The sequence below is a fragment of the Lissotriton vulgaris genome, chromosome 6 (genome assembly GCF_964263255.1).
Source record: "Lissotriton vulgaris chromosome 6, aLisVul1.2, whole genome shotgun sequence".
Taxonomy (NCBI): Eukaryota; Metazoa; Chordata; class Amphibia; order Caudata; family Salamandridae; genus Lissotriton; species Lissotriton vulgaris.
Genome location: NC_141694.1, coordinates 326,541,510 through 326,565,831, shown reverse-complemented (window position 1 = coordinate 326,565,831; position 24,322 = coordinate 326,541,510).

Genomic DNA, 24,322 nt, shown 5'->3' with positions numbered 1-24,322 from the left:
ACTCAATGTTTCTGTCACATTGAGTTCAATAATGTGCTTTGCAGGGTTACATTACATCATGTAAAAACATGTAAATGGGTAATTTACAAAGAGCACATTTTTATACATTCTTGTATTTATGCAAGTATTGTGCAAAGTGATTTAATCTGGTACAAAATTATATATATATATATATATATATATATATATATATATATATATATATATATAAATTCGTGTGCGGGTTGCCCAATTCGTACAGAGGCCACAGCAAGACTGTTTGGTTTCACTCCTATTTATTGGCAGCAGGCATGCGTAGGACTTCACAGTTTTCTCCTTCCTTCATATTCACTCATGTGACCAAGGCCGCTGGGACGGCCGAAACGCGTCATGACTTTCTGGTTAATGGCTGAATAAAATAGATGCTGAGAAAAGCTGGTCCTTGCCTCGTGTTTCTTTGAAGGAGCGCTGCTGCGAGGTATTTGCAGATATATATATGTATATATATATATATATATATATATATATATTACCTACTGGCGTCTCGCCAGTAGGTATATATAGTTAGGATTTATTCCCTATGGGATTTTTGAAAATTCTATGTCTAATAACTTTGGCGTTTGTGGACGGAATCGGCTGAAATTTTCAGGAAAATGGCACATTTTGTTTCTGAGCAGCCCTTGAGAATTTGGGGGGGTTTTGTCGAGGGGGGGCCGAGAAAAAAGGGGGGTCCCAAAACGCGTTTTTCCCATGTTAATTTCCATAGGGCGGTTGGACTCACTTTTAGCTCGAACGGCTGAATGGATTTGCACGAAACTTGGCAAAATTGTAGGGACTGTTAGCCCGATGTGCCTTTGCTAGGTCTCAAGATATGTGCTCCAGTAGTTTTTGAGAAATTAACGTTCAAAACAAGATATATATCTGTAACAGCGCTCCGGGCTGCGGTCCGGTTCGCTTACTTTTCGCGAAACGGAACTTTGCGCGCAGAAAGCTGATTGGCTCTCCGGTGTCTGTCAACATTCTAAACAGTCCGGAGCGGCCGCCATCTTATCTCTCGGTAGGATCGAGAGAGAAGAAGAGGTGAAAAACGAAGGGGGAATTTATTGAAAGGGGGCAAGGTATACCCCTCTTGACCCCCTAGGAATGTTGTTGGGGTTATTAAAGGGTCCCGTGGGGAAAATAAAAAAAAAAAGATTTTTCACGGTAGAAGCGCTTCACGGGCCGCGAACTGGGCCGCAAACTGGTAGCGAAACGGGAATTCGCCATTTTGTGCTTCGTTTTAATTGTTTAGAGACAAAAATTATCGCCGCACATCGGCCACAATGCATGAATATCGCTGAAAAGTCCGCGATATTCATGCATTATCCAGCAAATGCTCTTAGCCATGTTATCCACCTTCCATTGGATAACATGGCTAAAAACTGCTCTGTGCGTGAGCTTTTTTTTTTTTTTTTTGCTGCGTGACGTCTGTTAACGTTCGATTCGATGGAAATCAGGAAGTGTTGACCACCATTTTGTCACTGCGAGTGAATATTTTGTTATAAATGAATCCTTATTGATAAACATTGTCTGCGCCATCTTGCGTTTTTGTCCAATGCCACAATTTTGTCGTGCACGGCAGCCATTTTAGATGCCTTGACCAGGCCCACTCTCTGCACGCCGCCGATCCTCAGCATGGCTCCCCATCCTCGCAAGCATCTCCCCCACGCACTGGTCACCCCCGCTCTCTCTCTCATGCATGGGCCATATACTTCCCCCCATCTGCGCTGCTCTTCTCTGAGAATCACACCCTGTGCCCGCCCGACACCTCCCTTTCACCCTATTCACTAACGCACCCTCTGACACTCCTCTTCCTCTGTGTCCGATTGTTTATGGCCCCAGCTGTAGAGTATCCAGACATGCCAACCCTCCCGATTCAGGCGTGAGACTACTGATTTCAGTGCTAGTCTTTCGCCTCCCGATTCCTGCAAGGAAAAATCCGGGGGCATATTACCAACAACTAGCGATAATTTTTGTCTCTAACTTGTTTAGAGACAAAAATTATCGCCGCACATCGGCGAATTTTATCGCACATAAACCTTGCTATTAGCAAGGTTTATCGCAAATGCGATAAAAAACGGCCGCAATGCATGAATATCGTTGAAAAGTCAGCGATATTCATGCATTATCCAGCAAATGCTCTTAGCCATGTTATCCACTTCCCATTGGATAACATGGCTAAAAACTGCTCAGGTGTTAGGTTTTGGAGATATTCGCGCTTAGCGCGAATATCTCCAAAAGTTGGTAATAGGAGATAGCGATGGTTAGGGACTGTTTCCAGTCGCTAAAATCTTGGCACGCCCACTTTGCATGTCATTAGTGATAAATATCACTGATATGCAAAGCGGGGCCCAAGATGGTCGCTATCTCCTTTGTGAAGTACTCGGGCGGCGGTGTGTGTGTGCCCTCTTTCAGGAGCGGGCGGGGGGCACTGCCAGCAACTTGCCAGGCCAGGCAGTGTTCAACACGTGCATCACCCTTTCTCTGCCTGCTATTGCGCTCCATGCTTCGGAAAGGTAAGAAAAAGAACGTGCATTTGAGTTTGAAATGTCCGATCTTGTAGCAGTACACTTGCAAAGCCCACACATGACAATAACCCGATTCAAGGCCCCATTCACCCGATTTTTTAAACATATATAGCACTCCAACAAAGTTAGATTTTAAAACTTTATTAACTTTTAAATATAACGAACGCAACAAAAACTGTAAATATATTTAACTATTTTTTGAAATTAACCAGAACTATAACGATAACAACAACAACAACAATAATATAGCTTTTATGCCTAAATTACACAAACATTTAGCTAATCTGCTAAAGGGGGGAGTCGCCATTTCTTTACAATAATCAATAATGAAAAATCCACATCAATAGGGTTGTCCGTTTTCTCGTTGCAGCACTATAGTGCAACATACACAGCACCTGGGGTGTCAAGAGTGAACAGGTCTTTCTTTGTTCCTTAAGATGTTATCTGTGTCAACCTCTTCCGAGAATGCTGATGCGTTAGGATTTCCTTGTGTTTCTTAATAGCATTGGTGTCTGCACTGTAAATATATTTAACTATTTTTTGAAATTAACCAGAACTATAACGATAACAACAACAACAACAATAATATAACTTTTATGCCTAAATTACGCAAACATTTAGCTAATCTGCTAAAGGGGGGAGTCGCCATTTCTTTACAATAATCAATAATGAAAAATCCACATCAATAGGGTTGTCCGTTTTCTCGATGCAGCACTATAGTGCAACATACACAGCACCTGGGGTGTCAAGAGTGAACAGGTCTTTCTTTGTTCCTTAAGATGTTATCTGTGTCAACCTCTTCCGAGAATGCTGATGCGTTAGGATTTCCTTGTGTTTCTTAATAGCATTGGTGTCTGCACACTTCTTTGTCAATTCTGTGAAGATGATAACTGCTTCATAAACAGACGATATCTTTGTTTAGTCATTAGTGTTAAGTGTGTCTGAAACTACAGTGCCCTTCTGTTTTTTTTTCTTCAGGCTCTACCGAGTTTTGTGTGTTGTTCTTTTGAGCGACAATTATTCCAGAGGTTTCAGGTTTACTTGTTTTGTCCTGCAGTGAGTTAACAGCTTTAGAGACTTCATGTTTATTTGCTATGTCCTGCTGTTCGTCAACTGCTTCAGAGACATCAGCCTCATATGTTATGTTTGACTAGATCCTGGACCTGCCCGGCCGCGCCCAAAATGGTGCCGGTGTAAATGGGACTCGTAACTGCTTGTTGTGTACTGGTTGCCGAAATGGTTTTTTCATTGAATATATACTCGGAGAAGCAAGCGGCAGGCGCCCACCACGGGAGGATGTCTGCCTTCGCAATTTGGCAGCAACAAAGCGAAGCGTGAGACTACAGTTGCCTCCCTACCACCCACTGGGATAAACAATGATGAACAATTGGGACATTGATGTACAGCCCCACAAGGGAGTAATGCAAAAGGTGAACTACAGAGCCCAGGGGGCCACGCGAGTGGCCACGCCCAATGGGGCAGGTGCTTGAATATATGGATCACATGCGAGAAAAAAACTGTCATCACAGCCCAAAACTTTGCCTCTGAAGAAAGGAAGGGTATTCCTGAAACGCGTCAGGCTGAAGGTGAATGAATATGAAGGAAGGAGAAAACTGTGAAGTCCTACGCATGCCTGCTGCCAATAAATAGGAGTGAAACCAAACAGTCTTGCTGTGGCCTCTGTACGAATTGGGCAACCCGCACACGAATTTATATATATATATATATATACATATATATATATATATAACCACCAACTCCTGTCCACACCAAAATGCTGCAACAACTAGTCAGCGATGCTTGCAGGAACGGACCACCACTCAGGTTTCAATTTTCTTAAAATGCTTTTATTGCTCCATTCTTCCCAATATGACGCGTTTTGACCGGGTCACCCCGGTCTTGATCACATGACCTACTTAAAATCCCGCGTTGTTTAAATACTCAAAGTGTCCATGTTTTCCCTCCAAACCATGATCCTAAAGGTAAAAGACAGACTATAGGAGTATAGGGTACATATTCAGAAGACATCCCACTTTACATAGTCTTTCTATTATATAAATGACGAGTTTTTCAAACCCAAAGCTTCCTAGAAAATAACAGGAGACCTTGTTAGATGTAAAAAAACACCGCTAAAAAACGTAAAGAGGTAATCCAAAATTAAAAAACACCACTCATAAATATTTAAATAGTGCTGCTGAAAAAATCAATTGTGTATAGATACTACACAAATGTGAAATAAAGGGCAAGAGCCCAAATTAATATTCAGCACTGTACGTCTAATATTAGATCAAGGAAGGGAAATAGTAACCAGAGCATTTAAAAAAAGGATTACTAATAATCACCAAAGTGCAAATGTGTATCGGTCAACTACAAATTTCATAGTTGGCACGATGAAATAAGAAGTTATTATAAAATTGGACTAATGGATGCATTACAATATTCATATAGATGGATACAGTAAGGTACATAAAACGACTGATGTGCAAAATTATGCTTCATACGGGAAACAGGGAATAGTGGAAGTAAACAGTGGAAGTAAACCTGTGTATCCAGTGGGCACACTATTGGTCACTACCGGACTTTAATACCACACAAATACCGGATAGTATATATATATATATTTATATATTCACTGAAAAAAACCATAGGTTTTAGGAATGCTATAGTTAGCTGGACATTTCACTCATACAAAACCTTTGAAATTCCTCTGTTATAGTTAGTTGTACTAACTGTAACTCTCGCGCCCGCAATGCATGTCATGAATGATGTCACATATTACATCATTCATGACATGGTAAGTGAAATAACTGATGACATCTCAAATGACATCATAACATCATATACCTACTAAATCAACTATTGACACATCGTTGGGCAGTCACAACCCCCCCCCCCCCGAACCACACACAGATTCAATCTCCCATACAAATAATCAGTTAACTAACCAATAACTAATATAGACTAAGGGGCATATTAGCAACTAATTCCTAAGGGGCATATTAGCAAGGGCAATATCGCTGCTTTAGTGGGACTTTTTCCCGCTAAAGCGGCAATATTTTTATCGCCCTATTAGCAAGCTGCCGCTAACAGCAGTTAGCGACAGCTTTTAGGCGATAGCTACAGGTTTGGGGCCTGCTTTGCATGTCAGTGATATTTATCGCTAATGACATGCAAAGTGGACGTACCCAAACTGTTAGTGACTGAACACAGTCACTAACACAGCTATCGCCTATTAGCAAGGCAGGCGAAGCAATAAAAAAAATGGTGCTAAGTGCGATTATCGCTATAAACTAAGGCCTGCTAAAAAGTTGACTTACCTGTTTAGTCAATGGGGGTGGATTATCAGATTAAGCCCCCATTGGTGTTAAGGCAAGAATATCGCTGGATTTCCAGCGATATTCTCGCATTTCGCCTCTATCACTGGATATTTTAGCACAATGGAGAAAAACGTTTCTAATAGTATGTTTTCTCCGCTAAAATATCCAGAGATAGCCAGCGATAACAAAAAAGTCGCTAACCACGTTTAGCGATAAATATAGCTATTTCTAATAGGCCCCTCATTTTCTTTTTTGTTCTGCGAATTACCTACCGTACTTCTATTGGACTCCATATCACATTTTGTTTATTATATTGTTTTGTTAAAGTTATGTTTCTAGTTATTTATTGTATTTTATCTTTAAGTTACATTTTCAGTTATATATTGTTTTAATAAAAGTTAATAAAAAAAGTATATACAACTTTTTTTGGGGGGTTGGGGGGGTAAGCGGTCCCCAATAGAAATTATATTTATAATTTGAAGAATAATTCTGAGGCTAACTCTTTACCAGATCTTTACCTGAGTCTATACCTACGACTAACGGTTCCTATGGAAAAGTTTAAAAACTCCAGCACAGTAACTTTTTTTCCATTACCAACATAGTGTGGTGAACTTCTAACCTCTGTGCTCATTTAAGTGTTCCATGAACTGTTACTATGGTAACAGGCAGAAAGCTGTTTGGGGGTAGAGTTGAAAGGTACTGGCTGTACAAAAACAATTAACCTTGGATCCTCTACAAGACCAAAAAGGAAAGCAAACTAAAACAAAATTCTGTGTACCAGATTTACAACCCCCTTGCACCACTTTCGCGTCCAATGCCTCCCCCTACAAAATTCGAAGTTTGTGGGCCTCAACGACCCCCCTCAAGCCCTGGGAACCACCACCCCCAGAAATGTGTGTATTGTCAGAGACAGACTGCGTGACCCTATGCCTACAACCCTCGAGAGCCCTGGAGCCCGCAACGCCCGACGGCCAGCTCATGAAGTGTCCCGGGGTGCCTACCCCCGGGACACTGCTGTTTGCTTTGAGAGGGCGGGAGTCTCACACCTCCCGCCCTCCCATAGCAGACTTAGTTTGCATTTTGAAAGACAGAGCAGAGAAATCTGTTCTCACTTTCAAAATAAAAAGCAGATTGCATTTTCACATACAAGTTAGCATCTCCCCTTGCGGAAAAGCAATGCCGACTCCCGAAGAACACGGGAAGCCGGCGGGACCGTGGGGGCATTGTAGCTCCCCTCAGGCTCTCCAACATTTTTTTATAAGACCCGGGAGATAGAGTCCCCGGAGATATTAGAAATTAATGATAGGGGCTATGTTTTTACAGTAAAATTACAAGTTGCGCACCCAGCGCAGTGCTCAGTGCGGCCCCCTGGTGTGCACGCGCTGGATGCACGACTCATAATCTGTAGGGTGCCCGACTCCAGCTCCTTGGATGCACAACTTCTATGCGTTTGGGACTCGCCATTACTTTTCCACATCAAGAGCTACTAACATACAACTCCCCACGTGGAAAAGCAATCTGATTTTGATTTTGAAAGAGAGAACAGATTTCCTTCCTATGGGAGGGTGGGATGGACACCCCGGAACACTGCAGGAACAGGCCCTCCCACAATACATAAAGCCCCGGGGAGTGGTGGTCCCGAGGGCTTTGGAGTCCTTATAGACCCCCTCCCTAGCTATACTTTTTTTGTAGCCCCAGTGGGTAATGGGGCCCTCGAGTGCTCCAGTAGGGGAGTCACGTAGTCCCCCTCCCACAATACATAAACCCCGACGGGTGATGGTCCCCACGGCTTTCAGGACCTTCAACCCCTCCCCCCACCATTTTTTTCTTTTTAGCCCCAGGCGCTGACGCTCCCAAAGGCTGGGGGTCCCCTCTGAGCCCCACATACAATTTAATAATTTTGCCCCTGGAATTTAACCCCCCCGGAGACGCATAATTTAAAAAACCACCCTTTTATTTTATTTATTTTACAGCACAGTCCACGCACCCTACACGCATCCCGGTTTAAAAAAAAAAAGAAAAATGTGGAAGCAGGTCAACAAGGTAAAATTATTTCTACCCTGCCCCCTTTCTCCATTTTGAACACATATTCCAATGAAGTAATATGTGACGTCATCAGCAGTGTATTGCGGGGGCACAAGTTATAGTTAGCTCAACTAACTATAACGGCAACATTTACATGGTTTTGTATCAGTGAAATGTCCAACTAACTATAACGTCCCTGAAACCTATGTTTTTTTCAGCGAATTTCAAAGGTTTTTGAAATGCTAATTTGTAACTATAACATTCCTGAAACCTATGGTTTTTTCAGTGAATATATATATATATATTTATACATTCACTGAAAAAACCACAGCTTTCAGGGACGTTATAGTTAGTTGGACATTTCAGTCATGCAAAACCAGGGAAATTTGGCCGTTATAGTTAGTAGAGGTAACTATAACTCACGCCCCCACAATGCATTGCTGATGACATCACATATTATATCACTCATGACATGGTCAGTGACATCACTCATGACATCACTGATTACATCTCAAATGACATCACTGATGACATCACTTTTGACTTCATCCAGTGACTGAGCGTTTCTAAAATGTTTAAATATGTTTATATATATATATATATATATATATATATATATATATATATATATATATATATATATATATATATATATATACCAAGGTGTATTGAAGAATGAGTGGGTGTATGAGTGTCTGTATGGATGATGCGTGACTGACTGTATCAGTGAGTAATTAAACATGTTTTACTGAATGCATGGGTTAGTGACTAAACTGTGTAAATGTCTGTATCAGTCTGTCAGTTGGTGTGTAAGCAGCTGCATGGGTTGGTGAGTAGTTACATGAGTGTCTATATGGGTTATTGATTGGTTGTCTGAGTATCTGTATTGGTGCCTGAGTGTCTGTGTCAGTGGGGGTGTGTGACTCTGTGTATAGATGTGTGAGTGGGTGATTCACTGGGTGTATGGGTTCAGGAGTATATCTGGGAAGGGCTGTATGGGTGTGTTGGTGATTGAATGGATGTCTCAGTGGAACATGTGTGAGTAACTACATATGTGAAAGGCAGTATATGTGAGTGTCGGAGTACATAAATGATTATATGTGAGAGTGAGTGATTGTGAGGGTGGCTGTATGGATGAGTATGTGCTTGTATCAGTGATTGTATAAGAGAGTAAGTATGAGTGTCAGGTCTCACCTATTTTTTCCACAGGAACGTCATGGAAATGAAGAAAGGTCCACTACTTCGCCAAATCACTTAGTGCACGCAACACGGTCAAAGTGACAATGGTAACCTGGGAAAGGAGGGAAACAAAACAAGGAGGGATAAGGATCACATGACGAAACCCAGGCTGCGACAGAACCAGGCAAAGCACAACATCTGCAGATAAGAGAGAAGAACAAAGAACTGGTAAGTATGTAGTAGGGTATTTCTATCTCTAAATCTCTCTCATAGGTTGTTGATACCTTAAGGTTTCCCTTCTTCGTAGTATTTCAAACAGCTAGGGTTGTCAAGCAAGTGTCTGGTTCTGGTAGGAGAAAATAGGGAACTATTAGTTAGAGGGAAAATTAATATAAGGGAATGAATGAAGGAAAAAGCCCTAGGCTAGAAACCACCTTATTCACCAGACTCCTGTATGTAAATATTCTTCAGAAACATAAAGAGTTTAATAGCGAAACTAAAAATAGCCCTAATCTTCAGGTTATTGTCTAATGTCTTTTTCTTTCTTAATACATAGGTTGCTAAATCCCAAAGAGAGAGAGAGGGAACGGATGCCCACGTCATCAGGAACGCCAGATCAGATAAGTATGCAGGGGCAAAATTAATAAGAATAAAATGACAGCGCCAAGCGCTGTTACCGTCTTATGACAGTAATGTAGCTTTGTTTTTTTCTTTTCTTATCTTTTCAGGTCAGCACATATCCAAAGAGGACAGAAATACAAATGTGGAGGCAGCGCGCCGTATTCAGGAACACCGGAAGAGAGATCCAGGACGCAGAACAACACCACATGGAGACAGAAAGTGGAGAAAACTCCAGACGCTCCGGAAGTGACAAAAAGACCCGGAAGGTAAGGCCCAACACCCAAGTCTGGAATGTGAAGCATTGCCGCTAGGCGATGACTGCGCTTTGACCTGTCTGGTCTGTTGCTACGCATGCGTGTCCCCATGTGGCAGCCATCTTAGTAGTTCCCGCACCGCCCTGTCGTCTGGTACCCATGACATGAGTAAGCATCTGTATGAATAAGTGAGGTGGCGTGTGTATAACTGTATTGGTGAGTAAATGGGAGTGTGATTTATTTTTTGCATGACTGACTAGGTGTATGAGTAACTCTGGATGAGTGGCGGTGTGCAAATGTGTGTATAGGTATATGAGTGTATGTGATAGTGCTGTATTGATGAGTGATTGAATGTATGAGTGACTGTATGGGTGAATGAGTGGATGTGTGTGTAGATCTAAGAATCAGTGAGTTGGTATGTAGCAACTCGTATTGGTGTGTCTATGGTTTTCAAAATGGTAGTCTGTATTTTAAGAGTGGGTGTATCAAAGGTTATATTAGGGTATGAGTAGGTGCATCAGATTATGACGTGGATTATGTCATTTGAGATGTCATCAGTGATGTCATGAGTGATGTTACTGACCATGTCATGAGTGATGTAATATGTGACGTCATCAGCAGTGCATTGCGGGAGCGCAAGTTATAGTTACCTCAACTAACTATAATGGCCAAATTTCTCTGGTTTTGTACGACTGAAATGCCCAACTAACTATAATGTCCCTGAAACCTGTGTTTTTTTTCTGTGAATTTCTAAGGTTTTTTAAATGCTAATTTCTAACTATAATGTCCCTGAAACCTATGTTTTTTACAGTGAATTTCAAAGGTTTTTTTAAATGCTAATTTCTAACTATAACGTCCCTGAAACCTATGTTTTTTTCAGTGAATTTCAAAGGATTTTTAAATGCTAATTTTTAACTATGCCTACAGAGGTAGGACATGTGCAGAAAGAGGAAGAAAAGCACAGAAAGAAGCAAGAGAAATGCAGAAAGAGGCAGCAGAAGTCCAGAAAGACAAAGAAAGGTGCAGAAAGAAGCAAGAGATATGCAGAAAGAACCAACAGAGGTGCAGAAAGAGGTCTTGTTGCAAAGTCATCCTGTGCCCCAAATTTTCCCTAACTGGCACTGGTGGTAACTGACTCTGACTAACCAGGCCCGGAGCCAGTGCTATGCTGAAAGACACTTAGAACACAGTGAAAATACCTACATACACTAGGGTATACTATGAGTTGGGTACCCCTGTGATTGGAATGACTTTCCCTGTAAGGCCCTAGTAAATAAAGGGCAAGGGGATTAAAACTACCTCCATAGCATATAATAGGGCATGGCAGTTTAGAGGCCAGCAGCACTTTTCTGCACTTACATGTGTGCACTGCTGAGCCTGAGGTCAGCTTAAAAGTAGCCCTGTGTGTGCAGAAAGAGGCAGGAGTGGCTGGAGAAATACAGAAAGAAGCAACAGGGGTGCTGAAAGAGGCAGGAGTGGTGCAGAAAGAAGCAGGTAAAGTGCAGAAAGAGGCAACAGAGGTGCAGAAAGATGCAAGAGAGGTGTAGAAACAAGCAAGAGAAGTGCAGAAAGAGGCAAAAGAATTGCTGAAAGAAGCAATAGAGGTGTAGTAAAAAGAAAGGGAAGTGCAAAAAGAGGCAAGTGAGGTGCAAAACAAAGCAAGAGAGGTGCACAAAGAGGTAGGAGAGGTGCACAAAGAGGCAAGAGATGTACACAAAGAGGCAGGAGGGATGCAGAAACAAGCCAGAGAAGTGCAGAAAGAGGCAAAAGAATTGCTGAAAGAAGTAACAGGTATAGAAAGAAGCATGAGAAGTGCAGTAAGTGGCAAGTGAGTTGCAGAAAGAAGCAAGACCAGTGCAGGAAGAACCAGCAGAGGTGCAAAAAGGCAAGAGGGGTACAGAAAGAGGTAGGAGAGGTGCACAAAGAGGCAAGAGAGGTACAGAAAGAGGCAGGAGGGGTGCAGAAAGAAGGAAGAAAAGAAAGTGCAGAAAGAGGCAGAGAATTGCAGTGCAGAAAGAGGCAAGTGAGATGCAGAAAGAAGCAAAAGCAGTGCAGAAAGAGGAAAGAGAATTGCTGAAAGAAGCAACAGAGGTGTAAAACGAAGCAGGAGAAGTGCAAAAAGAGGAAAGTGAGGTGCATAGAGAAGCAGGAGCAGTGCAGAAGGAACCAACAGAGGTGCTGAAAGAGGCACAAAGGGTTCAGAAAGAGCAAGAGAAATACAGAAAGAGGCAACAGAGGTACAGAAAGAGGCCAGAGAGGTGCAGGCACAGGCAGGAAAGGTGCAGAAAAAGGGAACAGGGGTACAGAAAGAGGCAAGGAAGGTACAGAAAGAGAAAAGAGGGGTGCAGAAAGGGGCAAGAGATCTGTAGAAAAAAGCAAGAGAGGTGCTGAAAGAGAAAAGAGGGGTGCAGAAAGGGGCAAGTGATCTGTAGAAAAAAGCAAGAGAGGTGCTGAAAGAAGCAAGTAAGGTACAGGAAGGGGCAATAGATCTGTAGAAAAAAGCGAGAGAGGTGCAGAATGAGGCAATAGAAGTGCAGAAAGAAGTAACCGAGGTGCAGGAAGAGGCTAGAACGGTGTAGAAAGAGGGAAGAGAAGTGCAGAAAGAGGGAAGAGAGGTGTAGAAATAGGCAAGAGAGTTGCACAAAGAGGGAAAGAGTTCAGAAAGAGACAGGAGGGGTGCAGAAAGAAGCAACAGAGATGCCGAAAGAGGCAAGGAAGGTGAAGAAAGAAGCAAGAGAGGTACAGAAAGAGGCAACAGAAGTGCAGAAAGAAGCTTCAGAGCTGCAGAAAGAGGCAAGTGGGGTGCAGAAAGAGGAGAGAAGTGCAGAAAGATGCAAAAGAGGTGCTCAAAGAGGCAAGAGGGATGTAGAAAGAGGCAAGAGCAGTGCAGAAAGAACCAAGAGAATTGCAGAAAGAAGCAACAGGCGTGGAGAAGGAGGCACAAGGGGTGCAGAAATAAGGAAGAGAAGTGCCGAAATAAGCAACAAAGGTGCTGAAAGAGACACACACCGCACCCTCACACAAACTGCACCCTCACACTGCACCCACACACACAGCACCCACACACACCGCACCCACACACACCGCACCCACACACACCACACCAACACACACCGCACCCACACACTCTGCACCCCCACACACTCTGCACCCTCACACACACTGCACCCTCACACACACTGCACCCTCACACACACTGCACCCTCACACACTCTGCACCCTCACACACTGCACCCTCACACACACTGCACTCTCACACACTGCACCCACACACACCACACCCACACACACCGCACCCACACACACCACACCCACACACTCTGCACCCTCACAAACTCTGCACCCTCACACACTCTGCACCCTCACACACACTGCACCCTCACACACACTGCACACACTGCACCCTCACACACTCTGCACCCTCACACACTGCACCCACACACACTGCACCCACACACAACCTGCATCCACACACACCCTGCACCCACACACACCCTGCACCCTCACACACTCTGCACCCTCACACACCCTTCACCCTCACACACTCTGTACCCTCATACACTCTGCACCCTCACACACTTTGCACCCTCACACACTCTGCACCCTCACACACTGCACCCTCACACACTCTGCACCCTCACACACTCTGCACCCCCACACTCTGCACCCTCACACACTCTGCAATGGAACATACACTCCAAATACCACTCAGTGCCACATAATTACACGCCACATAATTGCACTTAACTCAATGCAACATACACTTCAAATACCACTCAGTGCAACATAATTACATGCCACATAATTACACTGCACTCAATGCAACATACACTCCAAATACCATTCAGTGCCACATAATTACACGCCACATAGTTACACTGCACTCAATGCAACAATCACTCCAAATACCACTCAGTGCCACATAATTACACACCACATTATGACACAGCACTCAATGACGCATACACTCCAAATACCACTCAGTGCCACATAATTACACGCCACATAATTACACTGCACTCAATGCCACATACACTCCAAATACCACTCAGTGCCACATAATTACATGCCACATAATTACACTGCAATCAATGCAACATACATTCCAAATACCACTCAGTGCCACATAATTACACGCCACATAATTATACAGCACTCAATGCAACATACACTCAAAATACCACTCAGTGCCACATAATTACATGCCACATAATTGCACAGCACTCAATGCCACATACACTCCAAATACCACTCAGTGCCACATAATTACACGCCACATAATTACACTGCACTCAATGCCACATACACTCCAAATACCACTCAATGCACATAATTACACGCCACATAATTACACTGCACTCAATGCAACATACACTCCAAATACCACTCAGTGCCACATAATTACACACCACATAATTACTCTGCACTCAATGCAACACACACTCCACACAATACCACTCAGTGCCACATTATTATATGCTACATAATTACACTGCACTCAATGCAACATACACTCCAATCAATACCACTCAGTGCCACATAATTACACGCCACACAATTACACTCTACTGAATACAACATACACTCCTCATAATACCTCTCAGTGCCACATAATTACACTCAACATAATTACACTACACTCAATGCAACAATCACTCCAAATACCACTCAGTGCCACATAAGTACACTCCACATAATTACACTGCACTCAATGCAACATACACTCCAAATACCACTCAGTGCGTAATTACACGCCACATATTTACACTGCACTCAATGCAACATACACTCCAAATCAAACTCAGTGCCACATAATTACATGCCACATAATTACACAGCACTCAATGCCACATACACTCCAAATACCACTCAGTGCCACATAAGTACACGCCACATAATTACACTGCACTCAATGCCACATACACTCCAAATACCACTTAGTGCCACATAATTACACTGCATTCAATGCAACATACATTCCAAATACCACTCAGTGCCACATAATTACACGCCACATAATTATACTGCACTCAATGCAACATAAACTCCAAATACCACTCAGTGCCACATAATTACACGCCACATAATTACACGTCACAATGCAACATACACTCCAAATCCCACTCAGTTCCACATAATTACACGCCACATAATTATACTGCACTCAATGCAACATACACTCCAAATACCACTCAGTGCCACATAATTACACGCCACATAATTACACAGCACTCAATGCAACATACACTCACATTTCTCAGTAACTACTGAACGGATTTACACCATTTAAAAAAGGGCTCTTTCTATACTAAGAGCTACCGTTTTGCAAAATGTTGTCTAATTCCCTTCAGCAGTTCAGGCTGTATCCGAAATAACATAGGGAAAATGCGTTTTGGGACCCCCTTTTTTCTTGGTCCCTGCTTGATAAATCTCCTCACTTTAAGGATAGGAGCGGACTGGAGCTGACTGTAAGTTTTGAAAATTTCGCGAAGATTTGTCAACCGATGCCAAAGTTATTGCAAATGGAATGTTGCGGATTTCCTATGGAAAATAGGTCCTAACTATTTATATATATATATATATATATATATATATATATATATATATATATATATATATATATATATATATATATATAGATATACAATTAAAGGGCTCGATGGAGGTGGATGGGCATTGGAAGTGGTTTTGATGTCTTCCAAAATGATGACTTAAAGTCCTAAGGAGAAGAGGAATGGGAGACTTGAGAGAAAAAACTGAGGAGAAAATTAGACCACATGATATATAAGAGGAAACAAGATAATCAGGGAGAACACAGCATATCCAAACAGGTGATATGTGGTCTCAATCTCTCCTCAGTTTTTTCTCTCAAGTCTCCCATTCCTCCTTTCCTCTTTTCCCTATGGATTCTTCCATAAAGTGACTAGTAGAGAAGTTGCATATTTAGTTTCTCAGGAATGTCACAGCAGAATAATTGTTGCAAATATGTATGTATACAGGGTCAAGCGATCCTGATTTTAATCACTTTTTATTTTGTTCTTTTTTCACTGGAGGAAAGGAAGGGGCCCATTCACCAGTATTCACCAGCACGGGCCACCTACCCGTTTTCTCTCTTCATGAGCACAGTGTCACTTTCATTTTTGTCTGCAGTCTTTTATGGGCCATGGTAATTATACTGTTTCTTTTGGACTCCCGGACTGCAACCTGATGATCATAAGGCACTGGCCTTTAAGTACATCGGGCATTATATCAGAGGCAGGTACATTGCACAACACTCAGTGAGGCACCGTTCATGTGTGTTGTGTTACTGGTGACTGGCACACATCACATATAGACTAGAACCAGATGTTGTTCGGGCATTGGCCCTGAATCACAGATGCAATTTGTATCTTCCAGTAAGGCACCACCTGTTAATTTGCGTGTTACATTTACAGATAGCAGCACATCCGTTTGGGACAGACACACAAATCCACTAGGGAGTTTATTAACAACGTAATTCTTGCACGTGTGTCACCAACCATGGGTAGGGCAGAACATGCTTGTTAGTCTTCTTTTAACGAGTAGAAGGCTTTTATACTTTGCACCAGCATGCACAAGACATGATTGACAACTTTACAACTTTATTGACAGAGAGCAAGGATGCCGGGTGTCCACCCACAGTCGTTATGAAACAGTGGGCCAGAGATCTCATCGGTGGGGGTTCGTCCTACTCAGGACGTGCGCATTTAAAATTGTCTGGTCATTGCCAATGTTATTGACACAAGGGCGTACTCACAGTACAATATCGTTTTAGTTTGGAGAACAAGCGATGTATTTCTGGCAGCGCATACATTTTTCTGAATCTGTACTCAGGCCATGACATGGTCGCTGATATTGGGCGTTATGTATTTTGTTGGATGTTCACATTTACAATTGCATATTGCATGTTCCCTTTTGATGTTTATTTCCATGGCAACTATAAGTGTAGCCGTCATTTGTTTCCCAAGTTCACGTGATTAAGCTTTCTTGCAAAGCGAACCGTGTTGTGAATAAACAGCGGTGGATATTTACGAACAAGGGGGCATATTATCAAGGGGGTTTATCTCCGCTTTTTTGGCTTTAAAAGCCAAGAAAGCGGAGATAAAATTATCTCCCTATTACCAAGCTGTCGCTAACACCAGTTAGCGACAGCTAGTAGGAGATAGCGACCATCTTGGGCCTCACTTTGCATGTCAGTGATATTTATCACTAATGAGATGCAAAGTGGGCGTGCCAAGATGTTAGAGACTGAAAACAGTCGCTAACATTGCTATCTCCTATTACCAACTTTTGGAGATATTCGCGCTAAGCGGGAATATCTCCAAAAGCTAACACCTGCCCTGAGCAGTTCTTAGCCATGTTATCCAATGGGAGGTGGATAACATGGCTAAGAGCATTTGCTCGATAATGCATGAATATCGCTGACTTTTCAGCGATATTCATGCATTTCGGCCGTTTTTTATCGCATTTGCGATAAACCTTGTTAATAGCAAGGTTTATCTGCGTTAAAAATCGCCGATGTGCGGCGATAATTTTTGTCTCTAAACAAGTTAGAAACAAAAATTATCGCTAGTTGTTGGTAATATGCCCCACGGTGTCTTCCTTTTCTGAGAGCGCGTGCTCCACTCTCCATGGGTCCCAAGTAATCTAGCAGGAGTATATAAAAATAGACATTAATCAGTTTACATAATTACTATACATTAAAATAATTATTTATCAATTATTATATAGTTTGTATTCAATTATTAATGAATGAACTTCCCACCCGATACCCTACACACCTAGTAGCCCACACCTAAAAATACCTTTAAAAAATAGGTGCTCCATAATTTACATATTTAAAATTAATTAAATAATTAATTATCAATTATTAATGAATTGTTAATTGTTAATTACTTATTACTTAAATAACTTCCCAACCTAGACCCCCCACAAACAGAGCAGTTTAAAATAATTGCATATTCGATAATTGAAATATTTAAAATTCAATCAAATAATCAATTTACAAATAATACTTACTAGTGTTATTTTTTGACTAAATAACCTCCTCCTATACTTCTCCAAACGTAGCATCCTGCAACAAAAACATTAATTACTAATTAACTATTAATTTATTATTACTTAATTTACTTCCCCTTCTATACCCCTACAAACTTAACAGCCTACAAATAACATATAACAAAAATAAATCATTATTACATAATTTACATAATAACTATTCATCATATAAATAAATAAAAGGTATTCAAGGATTCTTAATTATTATTAACTAATTAACTTCCCATCCTATCCCCTTATAAACTCAACAACCCGCTACAACACTAAAAATTACTATAAAAAAATAAATAAGAAATTCGAAATCAATTAAAATGATGAGCTATATTTAAAAAACCTTTATATAAACAATAGTAACACATACAATTGATATGTCAACTAAAACACATTCCAATAAATAAAAAACTATTTTTTACCACTTTATTATTGAAAACAATATAAAAAAACTCGAAATGATAAAAAAACAATATTTCTCAACTAAAAAAAATTATTATTGTTTATCTTTGTGCATCACGATAATCGTGCACCATGGCATCTATTTTCCGATATTTCTGGCTCCCGATATTTATAATCCGATATTTTGTCCAAACACCAGGAAACAGTGGGGCATATTACCAACAACTAGCGATAATTTTTGTCTCTAACTTGTTTAGAGACAAAAATTATCGCCGCACATCGGCGATTTTTATCGCAGATAAACCTTGCTATTAACAAGGTTTATCGCAAATGAGATAAAAAACGGCCGAAATGCATGAATATCGCTGAAAAGTCAGCGATATTCATGCATTATCGAGCAAATGCTCTTAGCCATGTTATCCACCTCCCATTGGATAACATGGCTAAGAACTGCTCAGGGCAGGTGTTAGCTTTTGGAGATATTCGCACTTAGCGCGAATATCTCCAAGAGTTGATAATAGGAGATAGCGATGTTAGGGACTGTTTCCAGTCGCTAACATCTTGGCACGCCCACTTTGCATGTCATTAGTGATAAATATCACTGACATGCAAAGCAAGGCCCAAGATGGTCGCTATCTCCTATTAGCTGTCACTAACTGGTGTTAGCGACAGCTTGGTAATAGGGAGATAATTTTATCTCCGCTTTCTTGGCTTTTAAAGCCAAAAAAGCGGAGATAAACACCCTTGATAATATGCCCCAGTGTTCGTAATTAGAGTAGTTTGAAGATGTAAGCTGAAATTATGACTAGTCTTACTGCAGAAAACCATAGTAAAAGCATTCCCATGCAGGCCTTTCCAATGAAAGGCCTGCATAGGATTGCTTTTCTAACTTCTCATTCCATTAGAGCATCATTATCTTTTTATGGAGGCTCAAAGGGGACAAACGTAAAGTTGCATTCTATAAATAGAGCCGCTCAGAAACATCAACACAGTGCAATTACTGCATTTCATAAGCCACTGCTGGGGTTTGTTTTCACAAATTATATATTCTTTAGCAGGGTATTCTAGCCATAGTCTAAACTCACAGAGCACTTAAGCGCTATTAAGGTATTATGGTTTTTATTAAACTAGTCATTTATGGTGTGAACATCCCTGGCATTTTAGTACATGGGAGAAAAACACACGTTTTCTATTTGATTATGGGCATTTTCGCTTCACGTGCAGACTGCTTCACGACTCCATGTTGACAAAGTACTAAAAATAGAGCTGAGAAACATCAACATGCTAGTTTTCCACACTGAAATACTTACATATTTTTACAACAAAGCAGTAGTTCAATTCGCTCTCCTAGAACAGCAGATATGTATATCATTTATCCAAGAAGGGTCTCATTATGAGTTGCCTGATAAGCCCTCCAATAACTCTGACCTCTGTACGGTAGGTACCACTAACTCCAGAGGATGGGCTTAAGCAGTGGCGTTGCCGGGGAGCGGGGGAGAGCGGGATGGGGGGGGAGGGGGACTGTCCGCACCGGGGTGGCACTTTTTGGGGGGATGAGGTGAGCAATTTCGGCGAGACCAAGGTAAGTGGTTTTATTCTTCTATTTTTCATTTTATTTTCCCTCGTCATCGTCTTTTAACTCTCCCCGCTCTTACCTCTACTGGGTGTCAAACTCAGGGACTGCCCTGGGCGGCAAAAGCTCTAGCTACGCCATTGAGTTTAAGACACAGTTACAGGGGGATTGCAATGCTAATTATGGGTCCCCTTAGAAAGGATTAAGTACCAATACAATACAAATGGTTTTCCTGGTTGCCCCGGTATGCCTTGCTTTGCCCTAGAATTTCACTCAGAGACTGTGGCTAAGCATCCAAGTCTCTGGGCGAAAGTTGAAGGGTCTGTGGATTTACTGTGGATCTTGTAATTCCAAAGGGAACAGTAATTGGAGTTACCACCCATATGAAGTACATAATGGAGCTTCCACTTTTGCAAAATAAAAATCAGGATCCATAGAACCAACACTCATCTTCAGCTTCTGCATAGTTCACACCAATTCATTCCTCAAAATTGGTGTTTTCCAAACAGCAGCTTTCTTTGTTCATAGACACAATGAAGTAATGATGTGAATGTGCCTGATGTAGAGTTGAGTGGTGATGGAAAAAACCCTGATTTCTGGGAGGATGTACTACATTTGGAGGGGATTCAACCAGTTCAATTACCTCTCTACAGTAGTCCTCTGGTGGAGGAAATATTACTGTTGCATTCTACCAAATACAAAGTGCCAGATCTGGAGTACAATTCACCAGTGGAATTGACTCCACCAGAAAGGGGCCCTATGCTCCAGGGTCATATGTTTAATGTAAAAGGGGATATATTCCGTATGTATGCATGTTACTTACCACTTAACGGTACAGCAGACCGCAAACTTGGTTGGCAGGTATAGTGAAGTGCCAGAGCTGACTGGCTTGAGGACAATGCAAAATGTGCTGAATTGGATGCAGGCTGACAGTGGTACCCAGTACAGTTCTCAGTACTGAAGTGTTCCTGTCATACTTACACATTCTTTGATGGGGCTGCTGCTGCTCGGAGGACTTTCTTCACTGGAGTTGGCAAGGTCTACGGGATGCTCACTATCAAAGCTTTGGCTCTGTTGACACAGAAAAGAACTAGAACTTGGGTAGCTGTTCTGAAATCTGCTTCTTGTAGGAAGGGCTTCATTCTGTATGAACTCTGAGGCTTGGAGTTGTTTTCCTCCCACAGTAGAAGCTAATAACATGCACTACTAGCACTGCAGGCACTGACTGAAGAACCCGTTCATTTGAACTGTTATACTGAGCTAAAGAAGGGTTGAGCAATGGACACCTACATTGTGAGTCTTTGCAGGGAAGTTCCCATTTCTAGTTACTCATAGCCCTGGACTCCTCTCCCCTATAACTGAAGTGACCGAATACAGCAGGCATGTCTACTTTGTAAGATACACAAAGATGCAAAGGGACCAGAGGAAATGGGATTGTGTGTTCAGATAGCTTGGTACCAGGCTCCTGAGAGATGTGTTTGGGGCAGGGAGAGGGGCAACGAAGAATGTGTAAACCTTCAGATTATGATTTGTAAAGTATAGCTGAAGAGAGACGTACACGAATAGGACAGGGATCAAACATTTTTCAATTAGTTTAATTTGCAAACATCCAAGAATGTTGATGTGCGTTTCTCATTATTTATGAAATTGGTATAAGACATATTAATATGATTCCTGCTGATCTAACCTCTATTTTCTGCAGAAATGCTAAAATATTTCTGCGGGTTTTCAAATCTTTTCCTGCAGATTTGAACTCACCCATGGCATGGCTATCTTGACCAAATGATCCTTAATTTGCCTTCCCCGCTAGAGGAGTTTAGTCATACTCCATGAGGTAAACAAAATCAGTTCACAGCTACTCTATGTTGTGAGACCCTATTCTGGCTTTTGTACAATAGAGAAAGATGGCATTTTTATAGAGACTTTTATCTACCACATTCCTTATAGAAGACTCAACCTTTTGACCATTAACAATATTAATCAGCCTTTAATTCTAGTTAGCTTCTCTCTATTTTAGTCGGCCAGTTCGCTACAAATGCAAAGCAGAGTAAATGTTTGAGATCCACTTAAGCACCTATCTCATGTGTTTTTAGATTGATGCATTTTTTCCACCTATAGTGCATGGAATAGCATATGTCATCACCTCTTTGCTGCGACCAGATGTAGCCCTTCGATCAATGGTGAAAACATGTCTATTACTGACGAAGTCGGCGCCCTGTTCCTACTGCATCTCTTAGATGCCTTTACCACTGCTGACAACCCCATTTTTTTTGGACTAGTAGGGACGAATAGAAGTCTATAGCCCAGCACTTGTTGGATGAAGGCAGTACTGTGCCCTCATTACTGCTCAACATTCTCGCAGATCAAGGGTAGTGACTTGTAGGGCACAAAACCCTCACCTCTTTTTCACCATCCATCTATGCTATGCTCAAACTTACTTCTATGGTGTTTGTTCCGATACCTAGACGTATATTTATATAGCCAGTAGCCACTACAGTGCAATTATCTCTAACGAGAGTTAAAGGGACTAACTTAACCCTAAGCCAAGTCCTACACTTTATCCTTAAATTATCTTTAAAAGTGCCAATAAAACTAAGCCTAGCCCTAATTCTAAAATAGAATAACCCTAGTACTAAAACGAAACCTGATTCTAATCTTTACTCAAAAACACTCCATCCATCCCTAAACTTAAGGCTAAAGCTACACCAACCTCCTCCTCATCCGAACCCCGACTCTGGCCCTAACACAAACTGTACCATAACCCTACCCAACCCTTAACTTCACTGCAGCCCTACCTATGGCCCTAAACATTTATCTACCCGTAACATTACCACTACGTCTAACCCTGATCCTAAGGTTATATCGACCCTTACTCAAAATCTACCACTAACCAGCTCCATAAAACTTCCCCTACCCATAACTCAAGACCTGTAATCTGCACACAACATGTAGCTTTGTGCTTCCCTTATTTGATTTTGTGGAGTTCTCACTTTTGCTATTCTTCAGTAGTTGTAGTTCGAGCTTTGTGATCTGCAAGTGTAAGTTTATGTAGAAAATTTCTAGCAGTGGGGCTAGTCCATGAGTGACAGTACCAAAATATGTGTTTAACCTTCATTTAGACTGACCAGGTTGTGAAGAAAACTGCCTTATTGTCATAAATAATTGCATTGCATTGAACAAGCTGAAGATAAATATGTATATGAATGTGAATGCATCTTCTGCCATATATTGACATGCATCTCAAATTGAAAAAGTAACGACATTTTCAAGTATGCGAAGGGTTCCGGTTCTCTTCCTTTGATATCGGGATCTCCCATGATGCATTTCAGAGGGAGATTGTGACTTCAAAGTCCACTGTCCATTGTATTCCCCCTGAAAATGTTTTTTAAACCCATCCTCTGGAGTGCTGAGCCATTTCACGCTTCTAGGTAGCTTGGATTCGGGTTTGCTGGTCCATGGTTTCTTTTATCAGCAGCTTTCTGGTACACTTAATGCTGTGAGTGCCCCTTGAGGATTTTTTTCATTTCCTTGGTCAATTCCATATTATTCAGCAGATGCATTAACTCTCTTGCTTTAGTTCTCTTCATTATATCTTGAGTACTCTTATGGTTCTCTCATTTGTCTATTTTTGCCATTGCTATGAGTGTGGAGCATTAAGCTCTAGAGAAGTCATGGTGACCTTAGATTGCCTTGTTTGGTCCTCAACTCCTTTCTTTCACCTCTTTAGTTGAAACACATGTAGAATGTATCTTTTTTGAGTAGCTACAGTATGGTTTCATACTTGTAGGGGTTTTCATTGTTGCTGCACAGTGGCCCATTCTTTGTTCTGGTGGTTACTCCGCGTGTAAGTCCCTGCCAGTTGAATGTCAAGTGTGACATTGGCCCTAGTGCGAAGCAAGGAAAATGCCCATCAGCCTAGCTTGGATATGAAAAATCTGCTTTAACTGAGGTGCAGCAGGCCCCTCACACCTCTGTGCCTCGATGTTACTGCACCTGCAGCTCCATTGAAATGCTCCTGGGTCCCCTAGTTTTATCTGGAGAGTGCTAATTATATTGTCAGTTGAATCAGGCAGTGGTTTTGTGCAAGGTATCCATTACCTACTTTTGGGTGTGGCAGCCACATTGGTTGTATCAGCCACTGACAGGGTGCGGCCTCTTAGGTAGCTATTGCGAACCCCCTATCTTGTCATATGACGGCTGAGGGCTCATGCCTTTTGGGAGATGCATTTGCTTTGCATTGATCAATGTCTCCCCCACCAAGGATCATGTGGGTGACCTAGTGATGAGTTCAATGCTGTTCTACAGGTCAATCCAACCAATATTCATGGCTGCCCACTT